Raw genomic sequence first — 13809 nt, 5'->3', positions numbered from 1 at the left:
GTGGCTGATTTCTATTTATACATAAGGATTTCCGTTTAAGATGGTGTCGTGTGCGTTTTTTTTTTAACATGTCTCAGGAGAAACACTAAGGAATTTAGTATGACTTACACACTTTGATCGGTTACCATTCCGACCCGACTTTAGCACATTCTCCCACAGCTGAAGTGGTGGCCCTTTGTAATTTATTGTGTACAAAAGTATTAAATTATGCAAAATTTAAGTTACAGTTAATGTAGTTTATATTTAATTTTTGTATTATGCCATAATTATTATCAAAGTAAAACTTTAGGAAAGTGCCATTCAATTAAACTATACCATTAAGTATGCATGCCGCGACGCCTAAGAACTAAGAATGCGCACGGGGACACACTTTAAAAAAATATACTGACTTTAGTATTTGTGTTAACTTCTAAACTTAAAATAATAGTCGTTGTATAAATATACTTCGGGTTATAAAAGCGCCTCGAATCTAACAAGCAACGAGGGAGCCCTTGCGAGAGAAAATTCGTCAAAATGAATTAAGTCGACAACATATGGCTTATATCTTAATGGTGTACAAATAACTACAGTTCATAATATATTTTTAAAATTATATTTTCTTTAAAGACCTTAGAAGTCAATAACAAGTTTGCATGTTACACGACTCGAACACGATCCTAGAACCCGTACTTCATACTTCTTTTACTAAGTTATAGGACAATCAGCGTTGTAATATGCATGGAATTTAATCAATTCAACACATGTGTTACAAGTTAGGGGTGGTATCGTGAGTGTTTTGTCCTAGTCCTGTTTAGAGTTTAAACACATTTATTTACCCGAATTTGTAGCTAACAATCAATCTTTGTTGGCTTTGCCCTTGTCCCTGAAAACGTTCAACCTTGTTCGACCAGATTTTACCTTTTTTTTTGACACGTCCCTTCAAATCGGAGTATCATACTAAAACGGCTTAAAGGCATTAACATGGCCTTCTCGTGCTTTTAACTCTCCAACAAAAAAATCCAGATCTGCACTTAACAATTACATGTTAACTTTTAATATTATCCGAGGCTAAAGTGTTTCACGTGAACTTTGCGCGGACAGTTGATTAGTAAACCTTAAAGTACAAGTTTTCAATAAGTCTTAACTGATGTTTTGGCTCAAGGTTATTCATTTGGGCGGTATTTTACTGACAGCAGCAACATACTTTAAAAGAATATCTCTTGTAGCTCATCAATGCAAAGATCTATAGAAATCATTAAGTGTTGTGTGTATACGGAATTTATAATTATTAATTATATCTAAAAAGAATCAAAACGATATTGTTTTTTTTAGGTTACTCTTAACAGGAACAAAGGATATTGGAATGCTTTGGCAAATTGTGATGTATTTAAATGCCGCATTAATCACAACCCCACGCTATTTATTTATCGAGTAGAGGCTTTCCGCATGGTGTTATTGATGCGAGCAGCTAGTCTTCTGCAACCTTGTTTCAATTAACATTTAATCCGCTAGAAAACAGCCGGATCACAAAATAATTTATTCCAAAAACATGTGATCTCCTCTCCAGCTGTCATAGATCCGGCGGAAACAATGCAACCGAACTTCCTCATTGTTTGGAGTTAATTCATTTGTTAATCAAGATCAATGCAAACTCGGAAGGCGCATAGTATGACATAATACGACTAGATTAGTCGAGATATTTTCAAACACCATGAAAATAATCAAATAAATTTAATATTGTCGTAATGACTGGTGTATCTATATTATGTAATTAAAACGGTCGATGTATAGTTGGTGCATACCTCTACTGGACGGAGCTCTGGTTGCAACATGCTATAGATTGTCCTTTAAAAACAATAGAATACACTATTATAACTATCAGATTCATCGGTCATTTAGCTTGATGTTTTTATCATACTTGATCCTAGGTTTATTGTTTATTTTTAATATAAAAACTGCTAATTTAAAAGTGTATTTACATTTTGCGATAATTTAAAATTTGAACACAAAAAAATTAGTAGCGTACCAGGGTAAATAATAAAATCATTTATGTAAAAACAAATTAATAACGACAAACGAATGTTTGTTTTTGACAATTACTGTTATAATTTTTAACAATTGAAAATATAAAATTTAATTTTATGAAAACACAATTTTTGTTTTACAAATAAACGTTACTTTTGCTATTATATTTTAATCGAATATGTTTACTAAATCTATTTCAAACACATACGATAAATACAACGAAGCGCTACAGATGTTTTATTAAAAATTGTACTTTTATTTTTCCCAACCCTAAAAGTATATCTGAATTATTATTTGACCGTTTTTTGTTCGAAAAACTGGAACTTGATACTACAATAGATTTTTTTAATTTACTTTTTATGTACAGAATAATATAATAAAAAATTATTTTTTAGTCCGACAACTCGATTATGTCAGCATCGTTTTACAGTCCTACTCTTATTGATAACATTTGAAAAGATTAATTTGACTTCAGATAAATACGAGTTATTTATTGACACCGTTCCAATATTATACAATTCACAGATAGTGTTCTTAAAAATACTACCCACTTATTCGGTGTCAGAAAATTTTAACTTGAACTCTATTGAAAATTACCATAATTTGTGGAGTTTCTCTCAAGGCATAAACTAAATATTTACATCTCAAAACGTTTTACAATATTACACCAATAACACCTTAAAGATTGCTATAATTTCAAAAAGGTTGTAATGAGTACACGCCAGTGTATGATCGCTCCTGTGTATAACATCTATCATTACTATTAATATGTTAATAATTATTATAGTATACGATATTATTATCACACTTATATTTAATGATGCAAGTATAATATATTTAAACTGGCTGTTTAGTTAATAATGACCTAATCAATATCTAAGAAGATATTAAACTTTTTTTAATTATACTTTTTTATACAGTTAAAGTTTACCCGATTTTAATATATTTTTTTTAAAAATATTACCCTATCCCTTTGGTGTTTATACTTTATAAACTTAAGTTTTTTAAACGGTAACGTACATATTTGATTATTTTTTTTTAATTAAGAATAATTTGCTGAAAATGTTGACTGGTCGATAACCAGTTCTGAGTAATTACTTTCAAAGTTATTAGGGATTAAAGTCGTGGGCGGGAGGTAGAGTGCAGTTGAGTAATGCGCGCTGTTAAAAATAATACTTATACACTCAAGTGTCCACCAGATTAGGCACGCTAAACAATAAAGATAGATTTTGTCATTTCGAAAGTAAAATAAAATATAATACTAACGTGTGCTTTCGGTATGGTAGTTAAGTATTATTTTATCAATTGTATCGTTTTATCACGTTAAGACTGTTCAATGTAGTTATCACTGACACATTTTCGTTTAATGGTTAAGTATCATTTTGGTTTTCTAGTAGTATGGACCGCACGATGCGAGATTTCTTGAGTTTTACCGCGCGCTCTCAAATGTTCAAATACGTTTACATTGTATTAAATGAGTGGTGTAACAACAAAAGTTCATTACAATTGATTAATACGAATGGCAGAGGAGGGTGTGCACGGCGGAGGTACAGCAATTGTAAAAGAGATAAAATATATTTTCCCATTTGCTGGTAACAGCTAGCAGCTTTATGTGTGGCGAACGGATAAACTGAAAAACTTTGACCGAGATAAAAAAACTACCATTTTACGATTATTGTTCTCTGTCCGAAATTACAAATTCACCATCCACTGTTGTGCCGATTGTCTTGAAATTGCTTATTTTCAAAAATGCAAATCGCTTGAGCATAATACAATGTATCCATGACATCAGCCGAGTGGCAGAAACGTCCCAACGATTTGTTTGTTTGCTCGATATTAATTATTATGTGCCTACAAAAGATCAGGGATTTACAACGGTGACGATAATGCCAAACAACCGATTTGACATAAATACTGTACAATTTAATAGAAATTCGATATTTTATTTGCCTACACGCGGTACGTTACATATTATGCACACATGTCAAAGGAACACATTATTATTATTTTTGTCAAATTTACAAATATATATATTTTCGAATAACTAACTGGTCATTTCTACCCTAAAAAAAACTATTGCGTATCACGGACGGAAGGTAATGTAGTTATATAACAACTGTATACAAAACATAAAAAAACCTGTTACATTTTATAAGAAAATCTACTTGGGTTTGCTCAATATCAATCCCGCAAACGCACACAGACACTTAGCTGCGCATGTGTCGCATACTAATATTCGTTAAACCAGTGAAAGTTTTTGACATCAGCGAACACTATTTGAATTCAAAATGATGTGGTACATCAACACATTATGAGGAGTAAGTAGAAGTACTAACGTTTTTGAAACACAATCCGTATTTCAAAACTATAAAAATAAGTCGACATAAATGACTGTGTTTTCATGAATTAAAATATCTTAATATTATTATTTTCAGATGTATCCATGTCTTAAGTGTTTTTCTGACCCATTGCAGAGGTCGTCTCCAGAGCGATTGTACTCGTTGCGATGTTAAAGTTGATAAAAGTTCTAATTTGATTTTAAATCAAGCATCAACCGTTGGATTTTAGGTCACATAAATTTCAAACCAAGATAACAACATCAATGTTATTTACCGTAGAAAAACGGCGGTAGAACCATAGAATAAATGAAATAATTTCATTTATTTTGCGGTAGAACATTATTAAAAATCATTTAAACATTATGAGCGTTGCGGGCATTTTTTTTTAATCATACTACAATCAAGCAACAACCAAGCATTTAATAGTTTCCACTTATAATATCCTCAGTACGTCCAGTATTTAGTGCATGGTTAAGACAAATAGATAACAAAAGTGAACGTCTAATAGTTTGCCTTCAATTGCTTCAAATGCTGATTGAATGAGCTAAGTCAAGCGATTCAACCAAACTACCAGAACCGAAATTGTGCCCGTTGCGTTAGTTGACGTTTGTTCGTGTTCTTTTAGACAGCCTAAAAAAAAAAATATACAAAAGGTCTAAATGAGACCTTTTGTATATTTTTTAAGAACACCCGTATAAGATGTTATTTTATTTGCAGAGCATGGCGAAGGCGCCAAGTGTGCATAACGAGCGAGTGCCAAATTTCTGATTACGTGGTCTACCAGAAAGTAGATATGATCCCAAAGAATAATAAATGAAAACCTACGATTTTTCGCGTGACACCTTTAAACGTGTGTCTTCAACCTTTATCATTTTTTTTTTTTGAATCTAGAAAATATGGGGATTCCGTCCGACTGCATCCCAACCGCAAACGTGTAAACCGTTACAAATATATAAAAAATAAACAGAAACGCCGATAAAGAATATTAATGTTTTATTCGAACCGTTTGCGACACACGTGTTAACACACTATTAATCTTCGGTTTATTGTAAGGTAAAATCATACCAATTCATTTTGCACTTTGTGTAATTCACACTTTGAAAAATATTACCAAGAGAACATCCGTGTGTGGTAATATTATTTTTATACCAACCTATCACCGTCGAAAGATTTATTATTTTGAGTCATGCGTACAGTTTTTAATTAAGCGGTTGATTTGCATGATAATTTCGTTTGTCTTGTTCTCATAATGATTTCACCAAAAATAGGAATTTAGTTGAAAAAGGCGTGTGGAAAAGTTCAAATTTATATTTGAAAATTAACAAAAGTTTTGCATCTGAAATACTACAATATAATCTATAAACTTGTTTCAATCATCGTTTAAGTGTATATTTTTGTAACGCTACTTTTGGTTTTGATTTTAATAAACGTAAATATTTAAGTTATGATTTATTTTTTATTTTTATTAATTCGATGATACGTTTACAACATAATGATATTATTGAATGTTTTCATAACAAACCTTAATATATTTTGTTTAACGACTTAACCGTTTATATTTTATGATAATCTCGTTAGACAATATATTTTTTTATTGATATATCCCAATTTGTTCAAGTTATACCGATTTCCCAATTTTAATAAAATTCTTATACTATATTATTTCTTGTGCGTCATAATATATATATCTCATAAAAACGAAGCGTTGTAGCCATAAACGACGTCCAAAAAAATTTGGTTAAATAAAAAAAAAAGTGAATTATGAATTAATATTCGTTGCCTATGAAATTCAAATAGATTTTAAGAATTAATTTTTTATATTATGTAATTACTAATTAAATTAAGTATCCACACTTGTACGCTCGTTGTACAAAACAATAAACAAGTCTTTCTGGACGGAAATGGGCTAAACAAAGTTAGTAACATCATTTGTTTACGTTTTTCACTAACTGTAACACATTTAATTAACTATGAAAAAACACAATAGTTCAACTTAATTCTACTCTCCACATATTATTATACATTATTACCTTGCTAAAAATGTATTATTAAACCATATTATGTATTGTTATTGATATTGATTCATTTTCAGTCTCCGACTGAAATATACCCAGATTTTTAACTAAGAAATAATAATTTTGTCAAAAAATCAAAGTCTTGTTACTCGTGTAACTAATTAAGACCGTCAATATTTTCATTCTTATAATAACAAACATAATAGAAAATATTGACTCTAAAAGGCAAACAACTATAATAAGTTTATTCAGTTTTTTACCGGTTGAACGATTTGTGTAGTAGGGACACACCCTCAGAATAGGGCTTAAAACTAAATGAAACCAAATCCATCCACTTTACCTTCACACTACGACATAGAGACTGACCTTTACTGTTCTTCAATAACAATCAACTACCTTTTTCCGAAAACGTCAAATAACTCAGCATAACCTTAAACGACGACTCACTTGGACACATTTTTACTAAACGTTTAACTCTCGATTAACGCAGTCAGAGCTTACGGTACTAACTAACCTCTACACATGTGCATTTAAAGTTAAACTTTTCATCTAAAAAATGCCACTTACAAATAGGTTTATCTATTAGGGTATACGGAGTACAACTTTGGGGTTCAGCGAAGCCTACCAACATTTAATACAATACAAACATTTCGATCCAAAACTCTAAGACAGATTACGAAAATCCCATACTGTCTCCAATCACACCCTTTGTAATGATCTGTTCATTCCTATAGTTTCAGATTTTGCTAGAACATATTCTATAAACGATATAATACCCTCCTCTTCAACCACAGAAATCAAATCAATGGGAGCAATATTTCTGCAGAATCCATTCCTAAAAATCCCCCCAAAGAGCTAAAGCGAAATTATCATATTATGGACCTTTAGACTAATTAAAACCTATTCTCAAGTCGTGGGGTATAGCCAATTGGTGGTTTTTTCATAGAAACTAATCATGTCCTTTTAGCTCAAATACTTATTGTAAAAATGAATTAAAAAATTATATTGATTAATGTAAAATAAAAAAAACAAGGACACCGTAAAAATTATCAATTGTTTTTTATACGCCTTGTGTTAATTATGATATTATTTTACTGTAATTTGAGAACAATTTTGTCAGAGGTATTGATGCGTTTTTTTCAAGTTATTTTCAATGTGATTAACAAATTTCGATTAATATTAGCAAGTAATGTATACATTAATATAATACTATGCATAACCTGTCGAATGTTAATAAATTAAATTGCCATTTTGATATTTTCCACGAAAACCTTAAATCGAACCCATCACAATATGTAATTCTATCTTTGCTTTACATTTGAACTAACTGCTAAGACAATATTATTGAGTAATATACGTGGTGGTAACGTTGATATATTTGTGCAGTAAATAATACAAAATGAAGTTGTAACACTAAAACATTAATATGGTAGACAAACGGGCACATAAAACGCAGTTATGTTCAAGCGACACATTTTTTATGACAGTAGATAAGAAAAAAAAACGTATACTTAAGATTTTGTGTTTATAATATATTTTTTGGCAACGAATAACGTTCTCCATTCTTCTACTCAATGAGTAAATGGGTCATTTAAGGTTTTCACGCATGAGGACAACTGCAACAGCTTCTTATGTTTACAAATATGCAATTCAGTCATAAATCTGTACATTTTCGAAGATTTAATACCGAAAAAATACACTGTTTTCCTAACATTGCACAATGCACATGTACTATTTAATTAAAGATTTCAGACCTTCAATAATAAATCAAACAAGCAAAACGTTTGTAAAAATTAAATAGATATTTAAAATTTCAACAATATCTATTGGAGTCGTAGATGTCGTCTTTTAAGAAATATTGTCATAACAAATCGAAAGACTTTCTACTGTTTTGGTTGGTCGTTGAATGTCGCGGAAGTTCAAACCGAACGGTCATACACGATTGTTGCTTTTAATAGTCGTGTAATGTTTTTAGTTTTAATTTTAATTAAACTCCAGGAAACCCATCTGCAGAAACATAATTGAGATAGTACTCCAATGGATTGCAACCCGTATATATTGGTCGCAGCGGCACGGCGCTTTCTTATCGCATCGAATGAAAAACAACTAGTTTAATTAATGGTAAAGAGGAAACGGAGTAATGGCGGAACAAAAATGTCCCGTTTTCTTTTAATTTAGGAATGATGTGACAGATAACAGTTGCAATGGAGTCTTCTTCGTTGTTTTTTTTTTTCTTCTTTCCATCGCTGCCGGGGTCGAGGGTTCGTATAATCTCCTTCGCGACTCATCGTTATTACGTCGAAAATTTAAATTAAAAATATATTATGGGGATTTCCAACTGTGGATGCACATTATTAACTTCAGCAGTAAGCACTCACTCGGCCGACTGTTATCCCACACTTTGCGCGCGCTTTGTTATTTTTTGTTTTCCTGATGAGCTGCTCAGCTCAGTTTGTTTTCGTTTAAATTGTTGTTGACTACTTAAAGGTGCTCCTCTCACGTGGAATTCAGTTCTCATTGGCACGCAATTCCTTATATCGATTGCTTCATTAAGACATATTCGGGCTCGCATCGTGTTTTAGCATCCGGACTCCGGAGTTTGTGTTTGGTAAACGGAAATCGGTAGGTTATTTCCAGCGAGTGGCTTTTGTTGGTTTAGTAACATTTGCCAAAAAATAAAAAGGACCGGTAGTAGAAAAAATGTGAAATCTGTTTTGAAACTACTTTGGAAAAAATCCACCACATTACATTATTTAATAACGCGCATAACAAGTAATATGTTGTGTAAACGTGTAATTATTTGATTATCTTCAATGATTCACACTAACCGTAGTATGCAAAAATAAAACTACAACATAGAAACCTTAAAAAAATAAAAACGAATATATTTTGTTTTTATCTTTTTAAATTAAACAAATGACTTGTTATGTTGTAAATACTATTAAACAATATAATATACTGTAGTTTAAAAGATGATAGGTATAAGCGTACAAAATTACTGAACAATGATGCTTATTTTTCGCCAGAAAACTTAAATGTATTCTTTAGGTTTTGCATAACTTTTAAAACTTGACTTCTACTGAGGTGTTACCAATAGGTGACTTCCTCGCATGTTAACTATTCAGGCTGTGTACATATCTTCGATAAAAAAGACTTATTGTAAATATTGTACAGATTGTTTTGTTAATATAGAGAATAAAAAAAAAAAGGGTTTGCATAACTTTAAAACTTTTAATTATTAAATTGTAAGTTTTTGTAGTTATTCCTTGTAAATATACTCTCAATAACTTTTATAAAGAGACGTTCAATTAAAAAACCCATTAGAAACTTAAAGTATTTAAAGAAATTAAAAATAACCGTACTTTAAGAAAAACCTTGTTTGTGTTTTTCTTCGCTACTAATGACCATAACACCGTAAAATTCTAATGTGGCTGTATTTTATGTTTAAACAAGAATATAAACACACACACATATATATATATAACTAATAATACAAATATACAAAACGTGGTCAGTATTCACAGCAAGGTTAGGTTTACACTATTATTCTCTTTGTTATTTTAACTCAACGCAGTCGTGTACTGCTACTTCCGCTTTGTAGAATATATTACTTTATATTCAAGAAATACTTATAAAAAGACTTTAATACGTTACTATACTTAAAATTAAGTATATTTTAGTTGAAAGTTTTATGTTTTTTTGAACTTTAGGAATGCCTAAAACTTTTCCGAAACATATTATTTATACAACATGTACGTATTTAAAAAAATAATTGAACTATTAGTTACATCGATTGTAAACATTTTCAAACGATGTAATATTTAGGAAATAGCTGGATGGAGTATCATCACGAAAACTAAAACTAGTGTAACTGAAATAGATGATCGTTTCTCTCTATTAGTATCCAATACGGCAAACACAAGTGATCGTTTTTTGCTGTGCTCATACCAGACAATAAATGAAATCAGAAAAGACAGCTTCAATGTATACAAAAACGTGACGGCCATGTTCTAAACCGGCTGTAATCATAATAAATTATATCTATGCACAACTAAAAATAATAATGTATAGATATATGTAATTTATTATGATTATGGCGGGTGCTAAACATGGTCGCTTCGTTTTTGTGTGATAAGTATTTGGCCGTGTTTATTTTTTATCAGTGTCCGGGTTCCGCTTATACCTCACACAGCTGTAGCAGTATATTGCATATACCGAACGCCTTTAAAGTTAAAAGACATTTTCAAACACCTGAGGACTGAGGAGTGGTTTTTAACAACTATTTACTTTGTTCCGCAAACGTGTTTTACATAAACAGGTATGAGGATGTAGAATTGTATAATATGCATACTTTTTCCATTACATAAAATCGACAATTTAAGTAATGTAGTCTAAAGTTATTAGTTGTAAAAAATTGTATGTAAATGAATTAATGTAAATGTTGCATAATAATTTAACTAATAACCTTTTTAAGGTTTATCGACTCAACGAAGTCAAAATGAATACATTTAGAATTGTTTTTATAAACATTTAAGACATGTACAAAAACGTGTTTTTTTAGTATAATGAAATTTAATTAGTTATATTTAATACAAACTGAAAGTAATTTAAATATTTGATGTTTTAATATTTAAAATAAATATTTAATAATTAAGATTGAAATCGTAACAAGTTCCTTTAAGTTTATTGTATATGTTTTGTTGAGTAATCATTCTTATAAAAATCGGTAGTTAATATTAATTATAAGTAATGTTTATGGGAAAATATGTAATTATTGTTTTAATAATATTCAATATTCCCTTATGGTATATCGTTATCAAAAAAAAAAAACAAATTATAATGACGGAAATACAAGGAACTCGTCATAGGAAAAAACAACGATTATATTCAAAGGGTATTTAATTTACCTTTGATTACATGGCAGCATTGGGCCTTCAATGCCCGTTATTGCACTGTAATGATATTATATCATAAAATGTAATTAGGTCAATGTTAACCATGCTTTTCGATTCTTGTAAGTAACTTATAACGTGATACTGGCCCCCTAAAAACAATGTTGTAAATTATCTAGATAATTTTATCTAAATAAAAATGTTTTAACTATTTTCCTATCTAGATAAAAATTGATGTTATTAATTATTGTATTAAATAAAATAATTTTTAATTTAATACATATTTATGTGTATACTATACCTACATGATGTGTTATAAATCGGAGTTTTTATAAGTGATTACAACATCTTCGTTTATTTAATATAGGTACTTAAATGTTCTAAATCTGTTAATATATAATTTATTATTAAAGGTTGTTTGACGTACATACAATTCTTTATCTGGATACATTTTGAATTAACAACCTAATATTTTATTTAGATAATTTTTTAGTTATTTTGTCTCATTACTGCTTAGAATAAATTTATATTTCTTTTGGATGTAAACATAAGTAAAAATAGTTTAAACTTTTTTTATTTAACCGCAGAAGAAACTCAGTTGTATATTATGTAGCGCGATTCGTAATTAAACTTTCATTGAGTTCAATTATCATAGTTATACTAGAGATATAATAAACTTTTCAAGTTACCGAGACTTTGAAATAACGTAATAAACTATAATATAATGTCTTGTGATTTTGGTTTTGATTGCAGCGCTACAACACGACCTGTATACATTTCTCTTGATTTCAATTTAGACTAACAAAACATTTTTTCGATATAAATTCCACCTACACATTTGTATTCGATGTTCTTTCGGGTAGACCATAACCCAACCCCGATTTCAATTCCAATTTACTTGTTGGTTTTCATTCTTGGGATATTTAATTCTATTTAGACCTTATTTGATGTCAGTAGCTGGTTAAACGACCAGGAAACTAAGAATAGGTACAGTAATCTTTAGAACGCCTTTCGGGTTATTATTGGCTAATCTGGGTTTAAAATATAATATCGAACTTTGTTATTTGTTCCGTCAGAAAACAATTATGGCGAAAACGTGCAACGTTATTTACAATATTACACCTATATTAAAACTTTTATAATGAACAAAATCTGTTCTAAATTTCTATGTTTTTTTTACTTCATTTGCATTTTTATACCAAATAGTTATTGCGTAACAACAAAATTTTGTGTTAATAATCGAGTTTTAGATATTATTACTAAATATTATAAACTATCCAATTAATTTACTTAAGGTTATGTAATAAATTACTACCTAAAAAAAATCCGGTACAGTTTTCTAAAAACTACAAATTATAATAAACCCCTTTTTTTAGGTTCTTTATTTTTTTTTTCTATTAAAAACATAATAATAACTAGTGTGTTCAAAACATAACCAAAATAACGTTCTACATTAGAATCGACTAAGTGTGCAACTCGAGTAGTCCATAAGGTATATTTTATTTATTTAACTATACCGTTTTTAAGCAAATGAAAATTTAACTGAAAAAGTGGTTACAACGATTTTGGCGCGTAAGATAAGTGGAATATAATAAAAACTTATATACCTATCAACAACTTTTTTTTAAAAATACCTGACGTGTGAATATTTTTCAAAACAATAAAAAGGAGCAAATGTAAAATACACAAAACAATATTTTTGGAATTTTTCCCAATAGATGTACCTATTATACATTTGTCCAGAGGTGGGCTTTGATACAACTTACAAAATCTTAATACATTCACAAGCCAACAATGCACTAATAAAATGACGTTATTGTAAATGACAATACATAACATACGTTTGTTTTAATAATGGTTAAAATCTAATAGACTACCCAGGGTTTCAACCTTTATTTGCATATTCTGTTTGCGTTTTACTTGAAAAATAGACAACGCCGATTTAGGTATATGTCTGTAACCGTTAGGAAGAGAGAGAGAGAGAGAGAGTGAACTCGGTCTGAAAGCCGAGAGACAGTGAGACAATAGTTAAGTTTCAATACTAATTACTCACGTAGACCAACCAGCCAACACCTGCCGCGTAGTTTTGCCGGACCACACCGCGAATTGAATATTTTATAAACAATTAATTATTAAAAAAAAAAAAAAAAAATCTAAAACAAAATTGATAAAAATCAACAAAAATTATTTTTAACCGTCAAACAAACCGCAGTCGGATATTCGGACTAAACAGACGGGTCAACGATAATAATCACCGGAGGCGGATCTCGCGCGCTTTTCGCGGAGCCTAAGTACCGGCGGCGACGATGCGGTGTTGAACGCGTACCACAGTCGGCGGGCAAATAGCATTTTCAAAAGCCAGTCGGACCATTGTGGCGGCCCGGTGGAGCCCGCGGAACGCATGCGCCCCCCCGTACTTGCGACCACCGGGTTCGGGGTATCGGCCACACGCGTTCGTTCGGCGTTGCCCGCACACCGACATCCACAAAGTAACGTAAGATTTTTGACGGAAATGACAAAAAAAAACACTAGGCCGAAATAACTTCATTGTGTCGACAA

General features: G+C 30.5%; 1 protein-coding gene across 2 annotated transcripts in view; it reads right to left on the bottom strand.

Annotated features, from left to right (window-relative positions):
- LOC126846606 (FMRFamide receptor) overlaps positions 1-13396 on the bottom strand; it is an 80940-nt gene extending 67544 nt beyond the window's left edge. Inside the window, exon 1 of one of the 2 annotated variants that reach the window (XM_050586250.1) lies at positions 13304-13396. The gene's annotated coding sequence lies outside the window, so the exon portion shown is untranslated. The remainder of the gene's footprint in view (positions 1-13303) is intronic. The other variant, XM_050586249.1, reaches the window with a different exon arrangement.
- Between the last annotated feature and the right edge of the window lie 413 nt (positions 13397-13809).

Source organism: Adelges cooleyi, unplaced genomic scaffold (assembly GCF_023614345.1).
Source record: "Adelges cooleyi isolate 19-005CV unplaced genomic scaffold, UGA_ACOO_1.1 ACOO_flye_CR_arks_rails_tigmint_CR_PRNA_9, whole genome shotgun sequence".
Taxonomy (NCBI): Eukaryota; Metazoa; Arthropoda; class Insecta; order Hemiptera; family Adelgidae; genus Adelges; species Adelges cooleyi.
Note: the sequence above shows the minus strand (reverse complement) of the source record. Positions and strands in the feature narration are given on the sequence as shown.